This window comes from Polypterus senegalus, chromosome 2 (genome assembly GCF_016835505.1).
Source record: "Polypterus senegalus isolate Bchr_013 chromosome 2, ASM1683550v1, whole genome shotgun sequence".
NCBI classification, from domain to species: domain Eukaryota; kingdom Metazoa; phylum Chordata; class Cladistia; order Polypteriformes; family Polypteridae; genus Polypterus; species Polypterus senegalus.
Window position 1 is genome coordinate 219,592,262 of NC_053155.1, and position 25,662 is coordinate 219,617,923.

Below are 25,662 nucleotides of genomic sequence, written 5' to 3' on the forward strand. Positions count from 1 at the left end.
TAGCAAACAATATAAAACTTTAATGATATTACTTATATCACATAATCTACATGCCAATTCCAGGAAATGAACGTAGTCCATAAACAGGAAATGTGCTGTATTCACCTCTTTTGAATTGAAGACCCACTTCTCTCCCTCATTAATTGGTCAAGAGTGCTGTTTTAATTTTTAGGTGGAATAGTCATTTAATGCATAATCTTACAAGGTAATTCTTATTGGCATAATCTTTGTAGTTTTTACGTACATGTAAATGGAATTTTGTTGACTGGGACAAAAATGAGCTATTTAGTTAAATTTAGAAAAAAGTTGATTTTAACATTCCATGTGTATCTCGAACCTTAAAAAATTCATTTTTTGCAGAAAATTATGCTTTTTTGTGTGTTGTATAGAGCTCCTGATACTACATCCAAGCAAATCTAGAATATGTTAGAACAAGTTTCTGAGATCTCCATCCTGAACACTGAAACCGATGTACAATGATAACTTCTGGAAAAATTTACCTATCATCTTCAAGTTGTGTCATGTTTGTCTTGTTACAGACTCGAGACCTATTGTTGTGGTCTAGTATTTATCCCCATAAATTTCAAAAACAAATTATTGGATATAGCTTGACCTACAGTATATCCAATGATAACTGCTGTAGATATTGTTTAATTCAATTAGGATTTTCATAGTCTGCTTTGTTCAGTCATGGAAACAGGCCTGTCAATATTCAAAGTTTTTACAAGAGTAGTTTTGGGGATACATAATTTATGTAAATACACATGCACGCACACACCGAGGCACACATATACACTCACATTTGCACACTTAAAAAAAAGTTATAAGTGAAGATAACTGACAGCTTGTTTACCCTACAAAAGCATATGCTGGATGATTAAAAGAAATTAACACAAACATAAATACACACCTAGATCTGTAAAGGTTTGTTAGGGACAGGATCATTAAGCCACCCCTGTATCAGTCTGTCGACCCAAATATGTTTAATCTCAAATTAAATATAACTGAAGTTTTTGCTTTGTTCAAGTTCCCATTCATTTTAGTGACCATTTATTTGTGTTCATGATAAACATTATAATGTACTTGATTGAATGAGGGGGTCACAATTTAATTCCTGGAATGGCAGTATAGTGTTGCCTATGCTACAAAATGGTACTGAAACACTGGAGCTGCTGAAGTGTCTTTGAGTGGCATAAGAGGTTCAAGGAAGGGTGAGAAGACGTGAATGATGATGCCATCATGGCAGTGCTCCAAGCCAGACTTCCTTGCTAAGAAACTGATTACTAAATTGGATCATCCACCCTAGTCATCTGACTTTGTGCCCCTTGTGATTTCTGTCCTCCCAAAAAATAAAAACTGCCGTGAAAGGATGAAGATTTGCTACATATCTGATATCCAGCATACCGTGACAAAGGGACTGAAAAGTTCCAGGTGTGTTTCCAGCAGTAGCAATGTCATCTTTGTAAATGCATAGCTGCAGAATGAGATTATGTCGAAAGTGACAATAGCCACTAGTGCAGAGATAAACACCTTTATATTATTGCATAGTCCAATTGATTTTATTGTACTTTAAAATCTTCCATTGAGTGATTTCCTGCTGTATCTCTAAAGTTTAATTCAGATGGAAGTATTGTATGGACCATTCTATACAAATTTTTATTTTTCACATTAAAAAAATGACTTCATCCTGCTAACGTATGCATCATTCAATGTATTAAACTTTATTACATTGCTCACTATAAGTGATATAACATTATATACCCTTTAATAAAAGTTACATTTGCAATACCAGGTGAATCAGAAAAAATGCATAACTCTTAATAAACATTGAACAAGGCCCTTGGTTAGTATAAAAATAATTTAAAGTGTTTGAACATCAAGATTTCAGATATATAATTCTCTGGAGCCAATTTAACAATTTAGCTTGGATTTATTTTATTTTGTTTATAGTATATGTAACTCTGTTTTTTATTTAATGAGGCTACTAACAACAGTTTAACCTTTAAATTAATATAAATACCACTGACTAATATGATGGAAATTTGTTATTACAAGCAGGAAGATGTTGGACAATAAGGATGGGTCTTTTTGAAAGATGTTTAGTTTCATCAGGATAATGCGCAGTTTCTCAGCACAAGACATCTGAGCTTTAGGTTTAAGGAAGTAAGTTTATTTACTCATTAACATAAAAGATTTTGAATGTTAAGCACTGAAACAGCATCTGCATTACAGATAAATTCACCTTGCACAGCTTTAATCGGAGCTTAAAGAGATTAATCCGATTAGAAAAGTGGGACTTGCAGTTACAACTGCAATAACTAAACAATCATTCTTTGTTAGGTGGAAAAAATGTGAAGAAATTTAATTGAGACGCTACCTTACATAGGTTCTGCCTTTGTGTTTTATACAGAGATGATAATGACTGCTTTCACATTCTATTGAGCTACTCAAAGATAGAAGCTTAGGGATTCAGCGTCTCTGAAACATGTTGTGGAAATACCTTGTCTATTCTCTCTGGCTTCGTGCGACTTGATATCATACCGATGGATTAAGGTAACTGTCATTTGCGTAGACATCGAGGATTTATACTGTCTGCAGACAGAAAATGCATTGCAAGCATATATTAATCCATCTTCACTCAGCAAAGAGGTTAAAAGACTAGAGTAAACATTCATCTTTTTTTAAAGCCTTAGGTGCAATAAAACACACATGCTAACCTTAGAAGTTCAACATGAGACCCGTTTCAGAAAGCCGGTGATGGATTGTGAGTGGAATTGATTGTGAGGCTATAATGCTTCATCTATAAGCTTTTCTATTATGATTTTATTCTAAAGCTGGACAGTTTGCAGCAGATAGAAATGCAAACAGCCATGCATTTGAGAATGAAATGCCTTTACACCTGGGTACATTCTTCATGATGTCAGAATTTAAAGAAATTAATATTAGGAACTTAACCATAACTTTACCTCTGCATCTTCTGCATAACATAGTATATACAATACAACAAGTCAGGGGGCTAAAAAGAGAAATGAGTTTATAAAAACTATCAACAGTTCAAGCCTCTTGGTGTTTTGTACCAGGCATCAAGTTAATGCCCTGGTACTTTGGAAAAGACCCAATTGTTTGTAGACCTAAAATTAAATCCACAACACTATTAAGTGATTAAACTGTATATTGTGCACCAAAATGTGTGTGTAGGATTACAAAAAGAAGTGATTTCTCCATAATAAGCCATTTTCAGTAGAGACGATGCAGCTTTAGGAAACATAAATGGTTATCATTATGGTATAGCTAGTGAGATAAAAAGGTGAAAACAAGCATCACAGTCTGGCATGTAGCCCAATTTTCCTCCTCAAACTACAGCACTATATTTTAATGTAACATTTTGCATTTGATATCTATGCATGCACACATACAATACAAGAACTGTTAGAAAAGACAAAAGAACCCAACCTACAAATGCACAGGAATGGTTGTCAACTATATTCAAATAATATGGGGAAAAAATAAATCAAAATATAGTACTCTAAATTAAAGACACCTATTTTTGGACTGTATTAACAGTTATGAATTCCAATTCAGTGATCTTGATGCAATTACATTTAAGAATGGAATAAACAAACAAAAGCCCGAAGGTAAAGCAATACTCTTAATAACATTTTGAGAGTTAATGCTTTCATTGTTAAAAATTGCAAAATGTACTGCATGCCAAATCAAATACGGAATCCACATTTAAATTCTGACAGTTTAAAGCTGGTTATAAAACGGAATGTAAAATGTGTACTTCTCTTATGGAAATAATGGTAACACTTTAGTTTAAGTATTGCAAAAATGCATCTATTACTCATTTATTCTTATATAACAAGACCTTAACAAAGGCTCCATCATTGGAGCCATCATTCATCTGTGCAATGTTTAGAGAGTCAAGGAAAGAGAGGCTTAAACAAAAAACGAGTTCCAGTAATATTACGGCCATTATTATCAAAAATAAAACTTTTTGTGAGGTATCACAGTGGTTTGCCGCAATTTCACACCATTTTGGACCCTGCTTGATTGCTGTTGTGAATAAACTTTGTTCCTAATTTTTTGGAAATGTTTTTTTGGATTTGTTTACCTGGTTATAGTAGATTTTTTTTTGATCCTGAATTCATCTGACATTTTTTTGGTTTTGTCTTGGTGAACGTTTCCCCACTATGCTAGACTGGTTATTGTAGCCAAAAATGTGACCTGAGCTGTGAGGTGCAAATGCTAACCACTGTGACACTGTGCCTCTGAGATAAAAGTTAAAAGAATAGTAACATTTCCTGTAGACAGGAAGCATCAGTTCACTAAAGCTTGCCCCCACATATTCAATAGTAGGGACGTAACCCTCTTGAACTGAAAAATGCAGTCTTTTTTCCCTCATGCCTTTGCTCTTTAACAGGTGCTGCTACCAAATAAGCTTAACACTGAAACATGTAGATTCTTCACTCCACCCTGTTTGCATGAACTGCACCACACACTAGGTAATATTATTAAAGAATTAGACTTGCATATTACATACAGGTCATATATAAAAAAGACATGTTTAAGACAGAAAAAGATCAATTTATTTCCAGTTTCCTTCTGCAAGTGACTTTTCTATTTAAATGTATTTGTAAGTTTTCTATTTTTTTAGCCCACCAGGATCAGCGTTATATACATGGATGGTTGTCCCATCCAACATTGGATGCAACAGCTCTCTGATGTCACACTGGCCTCGCAAAGCATGATGGGGTGCTCGGGAAAAAAGTTCATCTAAGCTGGCCTCATGGTGGATTTTCCATGAAAATGTTCATTGATCGAAGTGAACATAGCACATTTTCTGCAAAAACGCTTTGATAAATTTCACTGATCAACACTATTTGTAATCGTCAGTGTTGGAAAAACCTATTGTGTTTTGATTTAATACAGTTGGTGACCCCAATTCTTAATAAGATTTAGATTAGCACTGTAATTCCCCACCTCCAGCCATCATGCAAGGCTGAAAGTTATGTGTCAAAACCTAATTTATAGTAAAAAGTATCTGTGTGCAAAATTTAAATTTGTGTCATGAAAAACAAAGATATGCATTAAGCACAAACAAGCAGCAATTGCCCTACAGATATAAAGATTCACTTAAAAGGATCTGGTGAATACACTAAAATATCTTTATTAATGAACACTGAGGACAAATTCTGGGGTATGCTTTTATTTACTGTAATTTAGTTTGCAGTGTTTGGAAAGATTAAGTAAGAGACCAATACATATGTGCTGCACAGGAAAATTGTGTTAGCACTGTGTTAACTCTACAGCACAACAAATCTACAAACTAATTACTGAAAAAAACAGGAAAACAGAAAAAAAAAAACAATGAATCAATGCAAATTCTTTTAAAATCTTAGAAATAAGAATGTGTGTACCATTTTTAAATACGGATTTAAAAAAAAAAAGAATCATTGCACCCAAACAAAATCAATTTTATTGACAGTTCTTTAAATTATTCTTTTGGAATCTCATCTGTTTTAAAGATATGTAATGGAATTTAAGTGACATCTATAGTTTACCCCAGTATAAATAGATGCCTAGTGGGAAATTTATTTGAAAGCTTCTGAAGCAGAACATAAGTAATATTATGTGTGAAATGTGGTTTCAGCTCATACTATAACTTACACATAGGTTTAAAGAAACATAACTGATAATAGAAATGGTAACATTCAAAGAGCATCTCATACCAAAATTGCAATACAGAAGCACATCATCAGGAAACTCGCTGTACCTACAATTTGCCGTACAAGAGATCTTTGAAGTGAACACAGTATTACCTAATTTCTTATGTGTTTATTGTTTGCTTAGGTTCTTGTTACTTAGTTGTCCATATGGGAAACAAAAGACATTTGTTGATTAAATTGACACATGACTGCTCCCTTGAGTGTACTGATACTGAACTATTGCAGTGTGTTGAAACAGAAAACAATCATATGAGCAATGTACATGCATTTCTCTAATGGAGCTGTTCATTTTCACAAGCTGTTTTTCTCACTATAGAGTCTCCCCAGAGCCAGACTCTGAGTCTGCACCTACAACTGCAGCATCAGGCAAAATGTAGGAACTAATCTTGAATGAGTCACCAGTTCATTACAGGGTACTCTTCCTCACACAAGTGTGACCAAATAACCTAACCTATACTCTTAAAAATAAATGTGCCAGTGTGGTTCTTCAGAGTGATGATATAGAGGAATCATTTTTGGTTTCCAAAATAGCCATCCACATGAAGGTTCCAGAAAGAACCCTTATTTACTGTATTTAGATCCATAACAGGCTCCATACAGTAAATACCCATGAATAGATGGTAACAGATCTGTGAAACACCAATGGATGCAAGATTTTAAAAGTAGTCTTGCTGCTTACACTACTGTACTTTCTTAATCTCTTATGTCCTATTAAGTAGCTTATGATTTTTGGTTTCTTTCCTTCCTTCTACATATTAGGAGGTTTTTCATCACACAAAGAATCAACTTCATATGCAAAGAGCCCTTCCTAGAAGGAGATTGTTCTTTGTCAAGCAAGAGCCATACTTCTCAGTAAAGAACTATATAGTGGCAAAGAACCATTATTTTTAGGAGTGTACATACCTCTGGGTTGTATGAGAAAATCAAAAGTTCCTGGAGAAATTCAATACAGATGTCACACAAAAACGGTATACTTATAGAACGACCAACCACAGACTTTATAGAACTAGCAGTCACTAGTTCAATCACAGACTGTGATTGAACTAGTGATCAAATCCATTACCACCATTCTGTAAACTCTATTATATAATGCTCAGATTTGTTCATTTTGAGTTATTTGGTTTTGTACCTTGATAACACTATTAAACGTTTTAGGCATGTTTCTGAAAACAGATTGTAATCTCAATGGAATAATAAAATGAAACTATACTTAGTCAAACTGTTAGTCCTGTTATATATTTAAAGAGACAAGGCAAACTGTATTATGTATTGTGGAATCCATGTGTCCAGGTGTTACTGGGCTAAATGACCTTCCATTCACTATGAATCTTATATCAATGTAATTGAGGTAAAAGAGCATGCCCTATGAACTGGACAGATACCACATTTGCATAAATAGAGAATTTCTGGCCATTATTAGGAGTTATGTGGATCACATAGTTTGTGAATTCTCACTGTTTGAATTTATTGTTGTGAAAATAAATTTAAGTTAGGATTGTAAATGACTGTCACCAGCTTCATGGCCTCATTTTGACCGGAGAATCAATATTGCACATTATAGAAATTAGTAGTTTCATTATAAATTCATTATGAAAACATCCCTCTGCATATTTTTCAAGCCTAGCCAAAATGTTTGCAGAGTCTAGGGGAGCTAGCATGAAACAGAAATAAACCTTACTGTAGATGCCATTACAGAGGCCTCACAGATGCACACTGACACCCCATTGAGTAAATTTTGAATTTGTGATGTTGTAGGGAAAATTAGTACTTGGAGAAACACTCAAGTAAACACGGTGGAGAACATGCAAACTCCACTCAGACCTAGAGCTTTGGAGCTGTGAAGCAGCAGTGTTAACCAATAAGCAAACATGCTTCCTATTATGAAAACATATACAGTATTATATATTTACAGTTTCAAAACACAGAGGGAAAAAGCTTGCAATAAAAATGAGTAGTCTTAATCTTTATATCTTTTAAAATGTGATTTAAAATTTTAATCTGTAAACTGTCACATGATGTTCATCTAATACTAATATATTTTAGTAATTTTTGCGAATAGTTTTCTTATGTAGTGTGACTGACAGCCGGGTCCCATGCCCGGCAGGGACGCCCCTGCTGCTTCTGTTCCGGGGGAGTCGCCATGGGCAGTCCAATACCTCCCCCGGGACGCTTGGTGGCAGCCTCCTGGCGACGGTGATTCCCCAATCGCCCGCAGGGCTCCATGGGAGATGGAGTCCTCCACAGCTTGGTTGGGGCCCGGCATGGCCGCTAGGGGGAGCTGCCTGCTTCCCACAGCCCGGCTGGACGAGCTTTCAGCCCCACCCGGAAGTTCAATTAGGACCAGGTGGTTAATCACCTGGAATGCTTCCGGGTGGGCTATAAAAGGCCCCAGCCACCACCACTCGGAGAGCCAGGGTTGGGAGGAGGAGGAGGACTAAGCTTGCGGAGGAGTGGTGGAAGAGAAGGTGGAGAAGTGAGTTTTGTGGCTTTGTGCTTTTGGGACTGTGTTGGGCTGTGTGGCACGGGGAAGACGTGTCACACAGCTGAAGAAAAATAATAAAGCCTGAGTGTTTTGTACACGTTGCCTCTGCGTGGTCTCTGCCGGGCCGGGCGCTATATAGCGCCTTTTACAGTACTTACACCTCAACAATAGAATCTGAGCCAAATCACAGTAATTTCAGCAAAAAATCTGCTCATTTACACTCATAGAAACTTTAAACACACATTTTCAGGTTTTATTGTTTCCCATATTTGAGCTTTAGAATTACTTCAGCCATTTTTCCACCCATAGGTTTTATGATAGCATTACACTTTGTCCATCAAAAAACATGTAATTCTCTTTTAATGTGGAAAAAAAAATATTAGTACTGGATATTCTACGACAGAAATCTGCAACATACCACAACAAAGAGATGAGGATTGTTCACTTGAAAAGGTTTGAAGATTTTTACTCCACTGCTTGAGAAATTAATTTTAGGCTTCTTATAGAGTATATTACTGAAAGTTCTATTTGCTGCTTTCCCATGTTGAGCATTGGATATGATATCACCGGGCAAGTCAGGGCATCCAAAGCAATACTGTTCATATAGTTCAGTTTATAGCAAGGCAGCCCACACAAGATAAGTCATGAAAATAAATCTTCCTCTTCAATTATGAATGCTTCAGAAGCGGCAAGCAGTGTGGTATAGGAGCAAACACATGGGACAACAACTCACTTAATGAACCACTCATTTTATTAGTCCCGCTGACAACTTTTTTATTGAGTTTTTCACATAAACTGTGCCAATACTTCCATTCTGTTGCTGACAGTAGAGCACATAAACTCAAGAAAATTAAGAAACCCTTCATCTTAAAACATTCTTGAGGACCATTCCACAGAATAATATAACTCTATTTTGAAACCATGAGTGCAATTGTCTCTGTGCTCATGAGTTACTTTAATGATATGCTGTAACTCCTGTAATTCCACTATATCAGTGATGTTGGTAGAAATATCTATTTTATTTATAGAAGAGCAGCAGTTTCCGTATGTCGTCCTGCACACCATCCAATTTATTAGCCAGGGGCCAATTTCTTCCTTTATTTCATGTCTTTTTTCAAAGAATCATTTCTCCATTTGGCAGAATGTGAAATAGACATTAGTGTTTTGTTAATCTTTACAGTTCCACTTCACTAACTAGGAGAAGCATAATGCACTGCACAGAGACTAATAAATTGTTGCCATAGCTTTTAGCACATATGACTTCCTGTAGGCTGTTTATTAATTTTGGTTTCAGTTTAAGAATCACTTTCTTTTTTAGATTTTGCCTCAGTGACTGTGTTTCTTTAGTTCATTCTTCACCAGGATACAATCAAGGTTCTGCCTGGAGTAAAAAATATTAGAAATTAAGAGTCTCCTCTATCTGGAGCTTTAAGACTCCTTCTCTTAGCTCAAGAAACGTTTAACAGATTCACTTCACAAAAACTCCTCAGTTCCCCTCTGCTGAACTTATTGCTCTGAAGCCAAAGACTATCGGGTGACTGAATTGGAATAATTTCATCACAAGCTACCTCCCTGGCACAAAGCTAAATTAGTCTCTGAATCAAGGGTTCATGGACTCCTGGTATCTCAGGAGTCTTTCAGAAAGGAAGGAAAACAATTGGACAATATAAAATGGCACAAAAGGGCACATCTGTATCCTGAAAAGAGAAACATAACAGAGAAGCATTAGCAACAGTTCATAATTATTATAATACTTATATTCTTGCACAAATGATCAATAACAAATGCAATAACAACAGAAACTAACAGTTCTAGTCAGAGCATGATATATCAAGGCAGTGAATCTTCAGCCTAGATTTAAAAGCTGAGACCAAAACGGCACAGTGTACATTATATTGGCTGACCATTATACATCTTAAGGGTCCTGTATATAACAGATCGTCCTCCCACTGTTGTTTAATCAATTTGTGGATTTTCTTTCTTTAGTAGGCAAGCATCTTGGAATGGATAATCTGTTGTGATTTTTAATGCAATGATTTGTTCAAATAGCTAAGAAGGGTCTAGGCTATTTAAAATTTTATAAGAAGAAAGATTTGAAATAATTTCTAAACTTAACTGGAAGCAAGTGTAAGAACCTAAGGACAGTGGTTATTTGGCTGTACTTTCTAATTCTAGTAATGATTCTAGCATTTTGAATTAACTGAAAACTGTATCTAAAAACAATTTGAAATGCAGGTAAATAAAACAATCACACATTCTTAACTGTTTTGTTTAAAAATGAAAATAAAATTGACGGTATTGCAAATGGCAATATTTCTTAAACAGGTTCTGACATTGAAGATTAATTTGCACTGGTATGTTTATCATTAATCTACCCTTATAATGATACACATTTTGAAAGTAATAAAAGCAAACTCCCAGATTGTAAACTCAGAAAACATCTCTTCATAAAGTAGAAAATAGCACCCATTAAAAATAATACAAACTAATAAAATTGTATTGAATTACATAGTAATATAAATGCAAGCAAATATCAACAGAACAGTAATCAATAAATGGAAACAAAAAGTGTGTGTAAGTTAATCTTTATTTAATGAAGCAATGTAATAAAAACAATAGTTGTAGGGTGGTGCAGGACAGACTCCTAAGTAGAGCTTAAACAGCACAGAGCACAAATTCTAAGAGCATTTACTTTTAATTTTTTTTTCTTATATTACTGGACAGAAAGATTTACCCTGATGGGTTTACTGTGTGTTATATGTGTAACATAACATACATCCTAAACTGCCTTAAACTTTCTTTGATAATTAATTCAGTTTTGTAATTCTAGACATCTATTTAGCCTTGTCATATTATTAAGCAATACTAAACCAATGCATTAGAAAATTGTTCTAAACTTTCATGTAATATTTGTACTAAATGTAAGGCATTTTTATACATACGGATTTGCAGAAAAGAAAAATAATTGCTATGTTATCTTAAGTTTTTATTTATTCTTTTCTTAAGTCCTTGGTTATTTCTAGCTAGCCATGGAAAACTTTATTTTTTGCATTTTAGAGAACCTATAAATTATTGGTATTACATTGTATAGCACCATATCAGCAACAAACTCCACTAATTCCATAATTGTACCCAGGCTTCCAGTAAATTGTGTCTCAATGAGGCACATGACCAATTTAATACCACCACAAAAGCATAAACAGTTAAAATTACCTTTGAGAGAATTTATCTATTTTTATCCAGTATTACTTTTGTGCTTTTATTACCAGAGTGGTAACTTTCTTTCTCTGCTAATGTTCCCCTATGCAGCAAGTATATTCTGCCATTTTATATCTAGAAAAAAAATTCTCCAAATAAATTGGGAGGATGGGAATGCTAGCAAACAAGTTAAATTTTATTTGTACTCAAAAAAAAAAAATTGCCATATTTCTAATTAAACCTTTTTTTGTGATTCTGATATGTTTAGCTTGGTTTCAATTTCAGTATCTGTTTCTGAGATTTACCATTTCACTTGTCCTGTATGTTAAGACTCAGTTAGTTTCTCCTTTGGCAAAATTTTTGTGATATTTGTATTTATTTAATTTAATGTCATAATAATGGCCAGTTGTTTATAATATTTTATGGACATTTTACAGTGTTTGGAAGACTGGTGCTGAAATACTTTTTGTGTGTATCAGAATTTCACAATTTGTTTTTACTCCTCATGGAGGCAGAGTCTATCCCAGAAGTGCCAAGTCCAAGGCATGAACAGGATGGGTTGTCAGCTCATCACAGAGTACATTCACTCATATTTACTCTCACAGGGCCATTTTAGAATCACAAATCAAACTATTGTGCTTGTCTTCAGGCTGTCGGAAGAAACTGCAGTACATGGTGAAAACATGTACAAGCATTTTGTGATCATGTAAACTACCCACAGACAGAGTCCAGGCTACACTGGGGTCTCGGACTCCAGAGCATTGCATAGCAGCACCTCTGATCACTGCAGCTTTATGCTACCTTTCTTACTTCCAATGTACATTAAATATACCTATAAAATGAATGGTTTAAAAATGTTTCCTTCTGTAACTAATATACGTGGTTTGTTTCTTTGTTATTCCATTCATTCAGTTATTCCTGACAGAAACTGTATCTCTCTTGTAGGAAGTACTGTGTTTTCTATCAGAGGATCATTTATTGCCACCTTTTTCATTCCATATTTATTTTTAGTAGCAACAACATTTATACTGCCCATGTTCAATAAGCAGAGGGGAAAAGAATCATACAGCATTCGTGACATTTCCAGCTTATGTCTGCTTAACTGCATGTTTCCTGTCATTGCTGGCAAATCATACAATACATAATCCTCAATTCTTGTTTATTGCATACTGTACATTTTATTTCCATAATAAATATGTTACTAGTAGAGTTACTGCACTTTCAGTTTGAGTTTTGGGGAGAACTGTCAATGTAATTCTATTCATGAAAATAACACACATCATTGTTAAATGTTTAAGAGAAAAAAGCTGCACACTGTTAGGTTCAATAAAACTCCTTTCTTAATAGGAAGAAGCAGACACAGATATTGACTTAAGTGTTATTCATTAATCACCGCAGGAGGATCAGAGCACAAAGCTCAGACAGCACTCTGTCAATGTACAAATTGACATTTTTTTCTCACTACTGTGGGTGTATGCTTGTAAAAGGTGTTATTCATAACCATGCCTGAAAAACAACTGAAAATCTGCAAGGCAACCTACTGAAAAAACATAACATATGATCAAAGAATTTACTGAAATGTGGTCAAACAAATTTCCTGGCGACTTCTGCATCTTTATAAATTAAAAAAAAAAATCAAACTGTTTTGAAGAAGAACTATGAAGGCATATTTAAAGCAAGATTATTTAGATTGTTTATTTAGTTTTGTCTTTGTGAAGTAATAAAAATACTAGAATTCCTATATTATTCTGACCAATGAGGATATACCAGTATATTAGTATTTTCATTAATTTAAATTATTAACCATTGCTTTCAAAAACTACAACAGCAATACTATTTATTTATATAGCACATTTTCGTTTAAATGATGCAGCTCAAAATGCTTTACAGGATGAAGAAAGAGAAAAAAGACAAAATTTAAAAATAAAATTAGGCAATACTAATTAACATAGAATAAAAGAAAGGTCCAATGGCCAGGGAGGACAAAAAAACATTAAAAAAACTCCAGCTGGCTGGAGAAAAGAATTAAAATCTGCAGGGGTTCTGAGGCCACGAGACCACCCAGCCTCGTCTAGGCATTCTACCTAACATAAATAATCTCAATCTGTCCTCATGGTATTCATGGTTCAAATGAAAGAACTTGATGATGACGGTCATGTGGACTTCTGGCCTTTAATCCATCAATGTAGGGACATCACAAGGCTTTGATTAGGTGATTAGGTGGTGGTGGTGCAGATCGCCACCACAGAAAACCGAAAAAAGAACAGAAGTGAAAGTAGAGGTTAGTACGGATTATGGAGCCACCATGAATAATAATGATAATTAAATGCATATACAGAATATCAGAATCAAACTAAAATGAAGCCATGAGAAGGCCATGTTAAAATAATGTGTTTTTAGCAGTTTTTTAAAGTGCTCCACTGTATTAGCCTGGTGAATGCAATTGGTAAGCTTTCAATCTCAAGTTTGCTTTGTTTAGGTTATATGGATTGAAGGACAAGTTCTGTAAAAGTCAAAGTTATTTCTTCACAACCAGTGTTTATATTAATTTGTTACGTAAAGCTGTCTTCTAAAGTGAAGTATTTTCATAAATGTTAAAAATACTTTGTCTGTTCTTGCAGCTTACACAGAGATTTTGTAGAACCCTGCATCCATGTGATAGAAAAAGCCTTAAAACTTGCCAAATACATCAATTTTTTCAAGGCAAAAATGTTGAGTATTGATCTGAATCTTGAGATTAGATACTTACTGCAAAACAGCATATCTGTTTCATTTAAAGAAGAAAAAAGCTAACCACTGGTTTGAGATTCAGCCATTTTTAAAGGCTGTGAGCCTCATGCTTTCACCAACTTCCCTATTTGTCTTACACTGCAGTAGTTTCATTGCTCTGTAAATAGCTACTCAATAATAATGGAAAAAAAAATCAAACTTATGGTTGCACATATTCTTTCACTATAAAGAAAATACTGTTTGTTCTAGCTGAACCAATAATGCACACATATGCTTCAGTGAGAGAGAATATTGAGCTTGTGTAGCAGACAATGAAGTGACAAAAACTAAACAGAAATTATAGGCATACATCCAGTGCTTGAATGGAACCAAGCTAGTGTTAGGTTCTAAGTACAATCTGCATGTATTTAAAGATTGATTGGCATCAGGGTCAATGAATTTACCCACTCAAAGGCATTGTTCTTAGTTCTTTTATTACTATATCATCAATAATTCATCATGCATTAAAAAAAAATCAATGATTGGTTTGTGGCACTATCTGTGATAAAATGATTATTTATAGTTTCCTTTTTATCACAATGATGCCTCAAAATGTGGAAAGCGTGTTTTTTTTAATCAAAACCTTTGCCGGACGTATATGTTTTAAGGCTTTTTCTATCATGTATGGATGTGGGGTTCCGTAAAGCCCCATTTTTAAGCTTCAAGAACATACATCTGTTTTTAAAATTTACAGAAAAGTGCTTCAGTTTAGAACACAATTCTAGGTGTTAATTTATACCATGACTGTGAAGAAATAACTGACTTGAAAAATACTAACCCTATCCTTTAAATGTTTAAATAGAATACTAAAGAGCATGCAGTTTCTTCAATGCTCTCTTAAAGTGTAACTTTGGCATTAAGTGGGAGCATGTTACAGATTTCAAGAGAAATTTGTTGATAATCGTACTTAATAGCATATTTATGGCCACAAGTAACTTATTTAATCTTAAAGAATACTTTTTCACTTCATAAGACATTGTATATGTTTAATACATTATTACTGATTATTATGATAGACAGTTTTTTCAACAAATTATAAGTGTAATAAACACTTTTTATCCTGATCAGTTACCTAAATAATATAAAACTGTAAGTTTAAAAAGTAACTGTGACAGAAATTTACATACATTAGCTTAACTATAGTAAATACAATCAGAAGCATTTTATATTCATTGGCATTAACTTTGTCAAGACCCAAATTACAGTATTTGTCACAGAAGCAATCATGACTTGGAAATTGACTTGGAAGCAATCATGACTTTAGAGCTCTTAAAGGATTAGTTCAGTACTTTTCAAGTCAAAGTTATTTCTTCACACACATGGGCCAGCATATTCTATAAATGTTTCAAGTCAAGACAGTTGCCAAGTATTAATTGACATATATGTAATTTTTGAACAAAAAAAAAAAACAATATTATGAGATTCAGCCATTTTAAAAGAAAACCAGCTGTGTGCGCTACTTGAGCACTTGCATTTTTCCACAATAGCCTTTCATCCCCCCGGGGATTGATTTCCCCTCAAAAGACTAAATCACAGTAAACTGTTTGTGCCAAGTGACGAGTTTGTCTTGATTTACTTTCATTTTTATTTTAAAACACAAAAAAAAATAAAAAAAATATCCTTATCTAGAGAAAAATACCAAGAATTTTTGATAAAATAATTATTTTCAAATCCCTTTTGTTGTCATAAACATTGTGAACGCTGGCCCCGGCACAGACAGACGGACAACATTTTTTCTCCACACACCATTTATTTATATACACTATATACAAAGTCTTTGCTCACGTGCACCCCCAGTGCCCTCTCGCACCGAATTCCCCAAAGTCCAGGCCTACAGTCTTTTGTGCCTTCCTGGCCGCCTCCAGTCCTTCCTCTTGCTCAGTCCACTTCCTCCCGACTTCCACCAAATGACTGGAGGGAGGCGGCCCCTTAAATAATGCCCCGGATGAGCCCCAGGTGTTTCCGGCCTCTTCTCTTTAGCCACGCCCCAGCGTGGCGGAAGTGTCGGCTGCTTTCCTGGCGGCTCTCCGGGCGCCACACAAAGTCTTCCCCCCGGCACTTCCTGGTGTGGCGGAAGTGCCGGGCTCCCAGGATAATTAGGCCCTGGGGCGCCGCCTGGCGGTGGCCACGGGTCCCTACAGGGCTGGGCTTCCATGCCCTGTACCCGAGGCCCCCTGCCTAACCAGGACGGACGCCCCCACTCCGTCTGGAGGAGGCACTTGCCCTCCTCTTGTCCTCCAAGGCGTCCCGGCCGGGCTCCAGCCCCAGCCGCGGACCGTACGGGATAAACCGGCATCGGAGCGCCGCCTGGCGGTGACCACGGGCCCCTACAGGGCTGGGCTTCCATGCCCTTGACCCGTGGTCCCCAACAGAACCAGGACGGACGCCCCCTCGCGGTGTGGAGGAGGCACAAGCCCTCCTCACGTCCTCCAAGGCGTCCCAGCCGGGCTCCAGCTCCGGCCGGCGACTGCATGGGATAAACCGGCATCGGGGCGCCGCCTGGCGGTATCCACGGGCCCCTACAGGGTAGGGCTTCCATGCCCTCGACCCGTGGCTCCCAACAAAACCAGGACGGACGCCCCCTCGCGGTGTGGAGGAGGCACAAGCCCTCCTCTCGTCCTCCTGGGCGTCCCGGGGACCACAACATGTACTGGAAACACAGAAGTCATGTTTACTTTTATCGTAACTCAAAGAGGATGTATTTCGTAAGTTTTAGGCTTTTATTTTTCCAGTGGTGCTTTGGCTCCATTGCTTTCAAAAATAAAGTGCAAAAATCTAAATATTTTTAATATTTATAGAAAATGCTTGATTTTGGAAAATCATTTAATGTGGGAACTGCTTACAATATATACAATGTGTGAAGAATTAAATTTGACTGAAAAATTCCTACCTGAGTCCGTAATTTCTGGATATGGTTAGCAGGTTTGTGATACCTGTGGTATGCCTGATACCTACCCTCATCCTGTAGTTCTTAGTCCTAAACCCTGTTTTACCTGTTAATGAAACTGTTTGGCTGACAATCCCCTTAACCCCTGAGACCAGAACAACATATTGTATGAAAGTCAGATTAATGTTAAAAAGCTTTCTTTTATTTATTTAAATACAATGCAAAATATAATACATTATCTTTGTGTTACATGATGCGAATACAGTAAGCTAACTTCTTTTCTAAATGATATACCGAAAAAGTTTTATCATGCAAATAAAATAATTAAAATAAGTTTCTATACTCTAATGGCATTGTTACAGAGAATCTGCCCTTTTTCTTCTGTCTTGAAAGAAGAATTTCTTTTAATAGAACTTCATAAGTTTTTCCAAACAGCCATTATGACATTTTTTTTATAACATTTAACTTTAAAATGAGAATCTCCTTGTAATCATTCAGGGAACTCAATCACACTGCTCCAATAGTTATTCTGTAAATATAATACCAGGTCATGTCATTTGCAGAAATTCTCAGATGATTCTGCACTTATGGGGTGTATTGATAAGGAGGATGAGGCAGAGTTTAGGAGTCAGGTGGAGAACTTGTTTTCTTGGTGCAAAGGGAATTATCAGCAAAACCAAGGAACTGGTTATTGACTTTCACACACACCAAAGAGAAGGAAGACATAGTTCCCTTTTTGATGGTACTAGTGACATGTAATATATTTCTGCTACTATTAAAAAAAAAATCTAATTCTGAGTCACAGAATGGTGTCTAATATTAATTAACTTAAAATAAAACAGTTCAACCCTTATAAAACTATGTATTAATATAAATTTGCAACACATGAATAAAAACTAGACTAATTAATTATAGACTTATTGAATCTTGAATGTAGTTTTAGAATTCTCTTTTTGTTTTCTACCAAACTTTAAAATACTACTGTACAGTACATTCATTTAAAAGAAGACATAGCTGGTGAAGATTATATTACTTGGAGGACTTATTGTTGCTGCAGTCAATATTTTTTGTTCTTTTTTCACTTCTACTCACTGTGAGCTTCAAATGTTAGAGATGAGATGTCATCATTTGTAGCTGAAAGGAAACCAAGCTATTCTACAACTCTTCCCCAGGAGTGATGTGCATATTCTGTTGGTTACTTTAGCTGCACACTGTACCAATAATTTATGGCCATATTTTTCACTGCCTTTGTTAGCTATATTCAGATATTAGCAGAATGTCACAATGAAGATGTCAAAAGAAGTTCAGCTCCTGTTTTGAAACCCATCTTCAAACACAATTAGGAAGCCTTTTGCAAAATGATTAAATGTCTAAAGTGTGTCTCACCCTATGATAAATGTTAATATTTGAACATAAATATGGAGACTTCAACCACAGTACACATGCCCTGTGCCTGCAGAGGGTGCATTAGTTTATGTCCATTTGTTATCTTCTGCAGGTTTCTTCTTCTGACTGGATGTAAAACAGGGTAAGTACCTGTGTTCTTTTTATTTATTTAATCATGGCTAGAGCCATCCTTTCATGACTTACAGGATTATTATAATACATTTTTATTTATGGGAATCTACAAATAATTATCAGTCATATTATGAACAGTCATTATTTTACTTTCCAACTCTTAAGCAACAAATCAAATCTTAATGAGCTGTATATTTTACCTACTACAGCTATTAATCTCAGTCATACAGCGTAATAGGATTATTAGTTTACAAGATGATGAACCCCTTTCTACCTGCAACATTCAATCCCTAATCATACATAAATGTATTCTGTTTGAATAGCTACAGCTACAATAAAAATATTCCAGGCAGTAGGAACAGTAAATTCTTAGAAAATAGCAGTTGTTAAAGAAACAGAAGAGCATATCATTAAGAAGGACAATAAAATAGAAACAGTATATAGTGTGAGAGGCATTAGGTTATCTAACTTATATTTTTATATTTTTTAATAATTAACCATTACTAATATGCATGTATAGGTGGCACAGTGGTAGTGCTGCTGCTGCCTTGCAACAAGGAGGCTGCTGTTGGCATCCTGAGTCTTCCCTGCGTGGAGTCTGCATGTTCTCTCCATGTCCTCTGGGTGCTTAGGCTTTCTCCCAGAGACATGCTGGTTAGGTGGACTGGTGATGCTAAATTGACCGTGTGTGTTTGTGCACCATGTGATGTAATGACTCCCACTCCGGGAATTGTTCCTGCCTCAAACCCTATACTTGCTTGAATGTCATTAAAAAAAGAATCTTATATTGTAGTTTACAATAGTTACATCTTGCTTGTTTCCAATTTTTGAGATTTTTACCTGAAACTTGCTCCTGAAATTTCCTAAAAAAGAAAGATAGGTCCATCTTAGATTTAATAGTTACTACTAGCAGTATTGCTGATTTTTGTAATGTAGTGTGTACAATGTCTGTAATAAATAGAAAAGTTGAAAGACAAGGGCACTACAAGTATGCAGAATGAAGAGGAATGAAACTGGGTCGATGGTGCACTGCTGTCATGTCACATTGAGTAACCTCTCATGCAATTAAGCCTGAAATAGGCCTCCGGTAATGGTGATTTGATTGTTGTTGCTGTGCAATTGCAAGTAGTAGGCATTTCTAAGGGCATTATATGGTAAGGCTTGTCACCTAACAGCTGCAAGCAAAATAAAATGGTGGATAAACCAAAGTCAGTACAAAATTGCACAAAATAACAGGAAGATACTTTGAGTGTGTGGTATATTTAACAACACAAATATGAGAAGTGCAAGTAAAAAAAATATGGATAATAACTGAAACAGTATCCTTAAGCATTTTATGTCAAATTTTGCAAAGGATGCTTTGAAGACTACAAGGATGCTACTGTGTGAAAACCTTGTAATAAATGGTCTAAAATACTTAAAATACAGTATAAATGATGTATAGTATACAATATTATTGATTATTTATGTTTTTGATTAAGTACCCCAAACACAAGAGGATTAAATGAAATTAATATGATGCTGCAAAATGCCGCTTTTAACATTTTATACACAAATATTTTTGGGAATGCATAAAAGGGCTATAATTCACTGGTAAACATATTCACAGATATACTGTAGATTTTACTAACAAAAAATTTCCCTACATTTAACCAAGATTATTCTTGTGCACAATCGCATACAGTTGAAGTTACAATAATCTGACGTAATCTTCTTAGAACTGCTTTGCCTTACTGTTTGAATATACTGTGTCTTTATGTGTATGCCATATGTAATTACTAATTTGTAAAGATGTAATTGCATTTTACCTGTGAATGTGTTACAGTGCTTCCTGCCTACTCTTACAGAAGAGAAGTGAAGAGCGAACCCCACTAAATTTACTTCACCACGAGTATAGAGAAATCATGGAAATATCTGTGAAATGCATTAAAGTCAATGAGGAAGGAGGAAATGAACTTGTTCTGAGAGGATTATAATGGTGCAATCGTCTTTTTAGTGTCCCTGAGGTGTAGAAAAAGGTCTGCCAACTATGCAGGACCAATTATTGTGGCCTATAACAACAAAAGATGCAGACATAACTTATACTACAAACAAAATACAACAGATGGCCACCAGCTAGCAATAAGTAAATAAAATGTCTGTCATTGTACTCACTGAGTTCCAATCTGGATGTACACATTGTCCATGAAACAAAGCAACGGTATGGGACTGGCTCGTTCGGTCATTTGAAGTTACAGCTCCATGTGCAGTGGGAATGTCATTTTTGTTTCCCAAGCATCTCTTCAGATGAATCACACTTTTTTCTTCCATTAAGAAGATATGCCTTGTAAATAGTTTATATTCCTCCAGTGTGTCCTGTGTTTTATTTCTTATTGGTTTGGGACTTGTTTTGAATTTGTGGCTTAGCACATGGACAATTTACATGCATAACTGTGTCTAACTTTGTCTGTTATAACTGGCCATGCACTCCCCAGACATTTACTTTCTCCAGGAATCTGTTGAGTGGTATATATATATATATATATATATATATATATATATATATATATATATATATATATATATATATATATATATGAGCACGTCATCAAAATAAATCCTCCTAGGAGAGAGATGCCCAGAGTAGTTCCTTTCAATTACTAGACATCTCTACATTTGAATTTTTTTTCTGATGATTTCAATAGTCTCTAGGACCCCAGGCTTACAGCACAGGCTTACACAGCTAGTATATATATATATATATATATATATATATATATATATATATATATATATATATATATATATATATATATATATATATATACAAATAAATAAATATATATGCATTTATCATACTTCTGTAATCCTGTAAGCACTTATTAATACATTGTATTATTTTATTCCTTATAACGAGTGGGCCTCAGTTACTTTGATATATGTCTAAAGGTCATAGACTGCCTCCTACAAAGGAGGAAGATAAGGTAAATAAAGTAGGAGCCTTCTAGAGTTACGTGATTAATTACCTGTATTGCCAAAGGCAAAACCTATAATTAATCAACCACCCTAAATTTACTTTTACATATCCTACATTATTATGGTGTCCCTGGGTGGGCATCTTATTGATTATAATTCATATATAATCCTGCAATGATATGCACTGTCAGTGAAACATCTATGACTTTTTATTAATTTGATGTATCATTAATGTTTTCATGTTTGCCATGTCTGGGTGTCATTATTCATTTTTGTGGTCAACGTGTAAGCAAATGCACACATAATGCCAAAAGTGTTGCTATGAATAGGGACTTAGAACCATCTTTGAAATCACAGATTTAAAAAACCACACTTCTTGGATATAACTGATATCCTACAGAAAGGATAAAAAAGTCATAGTTAATCTTAAAATTTGTACTTTTGACCCCATGTTTTGCTATGCCCTCTGAAAGTTTGGTCAAGAATAAATTATTAAAAGCTTTGACCTGTCTAACCATGGCAGTTCTGAAAAGAAAATTATTATTTTTTTCTTTGCTCCGCTTGCGGTCCATCTATGAAAATTCTATCAAAAATGTTACTGAACTTACTCCAGGTGAGACACTTGTATATTAAACATACGAATGTACTCTTTTATCAGCTTTTAACCACAAAACATAATAGCTTATAAAAGTGAAAAAAAATAAAAAGCAGAATAAGCACTAGATTAATGTGTTATACTACCTTTTCAATAGATTGGTATTTCAAAAAGAGCCAAGATGCTGCTTCTGTATAAACAAGTTGTAGCACAATAAACTAAACTCCTTTTTTTAGCATATCTACTGGATTTTTTTTTTTTAATTTTTAATTTTTATTAATTTTATTACAATCCATACAAAGCAATCAAGATTTTACAAAAAGAAAAATTGAGTTAAGAACAGATCGATCCCCACCCCTGAGAGAGAGAGCAAGCCAAATAATGTTAAATTTAAGGCTTGTAAACATACCTAATTTAAAAAAAAATTCTCTGTGCTTTATGAACTTATTTTAAAATATTACTGATTAGATCCTGCCATGTTTTGAAAAACGTCTGTACGGATCCTCTAACTGAGTATTTGATTTTTTCCAATTTCAAATAATATAACACATCGGTTTCCCACTGACTTAAAAGAGGAGAGTTTGGATTCTTCCAGTTTATCAGAATGAGTCTGCGTGCCAACAGTGTAGTGAATGCAATCACAATTTGTCTTTCTCCACCTTAAGACCCTCTGGAAGAACACCAAACACAGCTGTTAATGGGTTAGGAGGGATTGTGAGTCTAAGACTGTCTGAGAGGTAATTAAAAATTTTTGTCCAGATTAATGTTAATTTGGTGCAGGCCCAGAACATGTGACCCAGTGAGGCTGGGGCTTGGTTGCAACGTTTGCAGGTTGGATCATGCCCTGGAAACATTTTGGAGAGTTTTAGTCGAGACAGATGTGCTCAATATATAATTTTGAGTTGTATAATTGTATGCTTTGCACATATGGAGCTCGAGTGAATTCTCTGCATTGCTACTTTCCACTCCTTTTCTGATATATTAATTGAGAGATCTTTTTCCCAGTGTCCTCTTGGATCTTTGAAAGGGAGGGATTGTAAAAGGATTTTATATATTGTAGAGATGGAGTATCTACTGGATTTTAATAGTAGTAAGAAACTAATTTGAAAATATGTTTTAGCTTACTTCTCAAATAACTAATTGGAAAAATGTTAAGAGTTGGTATCACTATATATGTTGGATTATAAACATGTTACAATGCTATTTAGCAAAGCCATGAACAAGTGCATGTTTTATATTTCATGTTTTTACATTCAACTTGCTCATATGCATTGTTTCACTAAATTTGTAATTGTGGTTGCAGTTAATTAAACAATTTAATTTTGGGAAAAATAAGTTAAATATTAGAAATTAATTTATGGAAATGTTGGGCCACTAGGTTGACAAAGGAATATAATTATGTCTGTGCAATATTTTTTCTCCCCGTTTACTTTTTACGGTCATCACAATGTATACTGTTGAATAATGTCCCACAAACCAGGAGCATCCATTGTATTTTCATTTTTATTTCATTGATCTTTTCCAAGTTTGCAAAAGTGACATTTACCAATGTTTGCCTATAAAAATGAAATCTGCTCAGGCCAGTTTATAGGGTAGGTGACACCTCTAAGCAAATAATATAAATGCATTTTCCATATTGTTTTCTCATAAAAATATTTTTGCTATGTGTGTGTAACTCGTTTTCCACCTTTGGAAAATGCTTTGGCTTTAGGGACACATGATAAATATGACACTGCGTTTCTGAAGGTCAGAAGTTTCTTATATTGTGAATGCAATTCAGCCTTTGATAAATGTAATCTGTTCTGTAAGTACATATAAAAAAAAATCTGCTTTATCGAAAACTGAAATCTGTACCTAATTTTTCTTTTTAGATACATTGTCTCACACAGTTGGCCCTTTGGAAATTCAAGTTGTTAAAAGGCCATATAACCAAAAGAAAAACAAAATACATTTGAGTTTTACAAGTGTTACTTTCCTATTACATTATTTAGTTTCTCAAACTAGCATTGTCTATGATGTTTCTAGCCCTATTGTTACATTTCCCTGCTGCAGAAAAAAAATGATATTTTCTTAATAGAAAAATCTCTGCTTCAGTAGTCTTACATTATTGAAACTCAAGTGCTTAATGCTTCTGGGGTTCAAATGAGAAGTGACCATGTGTACCTTTTTAGAAGTTATTATTCCAAAAGTACTGTGTGAGTGAATATATGCATGCCCATCTATGCCATTTATATCAGAATCAAAATTTTGAATGTTGAAACAACTGTTATACTCTCTTGAGGTGAATGGTTTGTTATTTGTGAAACCATGAAGGCAGAACAGTATTAAATATTGGCAGTGAAAAGATTATGAAAAACGTCTCAGTACGGTGTAAATTAAAGTTTGTGAACTTGAAACTTTTTTGGGAGATTTTGTGATATCTAATGTATAAAGATAAATACTGTATGATTTTTGTAGATCCAGAAAGTTAAACCTATTTCTTCAATCTTCCAATGGCCTTTGTTGTTTCAATAAGTTTTATTGATTTTATATATAATATTGTAATGAGTAGCACAGTTCAGTCAGGAATAAAAACTTTCCAAACATTAATTTGTGGTTGTATTAAGAAATACTTAACACTAAAACCATTTAAAGACCTATGTGAATAAAGTGCCCATTGTGATTTATTTCCTCACGTACTGTACAATCAGGGATAAGGAGTGCTGATAGGAGTGAAATAAAGTCCAGGTGTGGTCACTGAATATATTCCCCAGGAATTGGTCTCAAACCCAAATTTCACTGACTAAATCCACGATATGGGACCACTTTGCATACCTTTGCCGTATCCTAAATATGCCACCTAAAGGGCACTTTACTAGTAAAGTGCTGCTGTGGTCACTAAATAATTTTCTCCAAGAAGAAACATTTTTTAATGGTAGTTTCCTGTATAAATGGGAAATTTGGGCAAAATCCAGCAGAAACAGGTTTAACATTGTGGATATGAATACCAGACAAACATGTAAACACATATTCCGCTTTATATTGTAGATATCACTAAAATCCAAAAAAAAAAGTTGTGCAGTATCACAAGCCACCTGCTAGTTGTTCAGGACCAGCCAAGACCAGGAGCTGATGCAAGCAGAGTCAAAACAAAACATTAAGGAGGTAGAATATTCAAAATAATATATATATATATATATATATTTATATATATATATATATATATATATATATATATATATATATATATATATATATATATATATATATATATATATATATATATATATATATAAAACAGTAGTCATTTGGGGAAAAAATGCTGGTACAGGAATATATAGAATGCACACAAAAAATAAAAATAAAAGAAAAATAATACACCAACACTTCAAGCAGACAAATAGTTTTATGTACAAAAATAACACATTCTTACTTTGGTTCCACATAGTGATGCATAACCACATTGCTGATAAACGGGCAGTAACATAGTTATTACTAAATGTACCAGAGAGCAGAGATTAAAGCTTGAATGAGATATCATAGTGATATA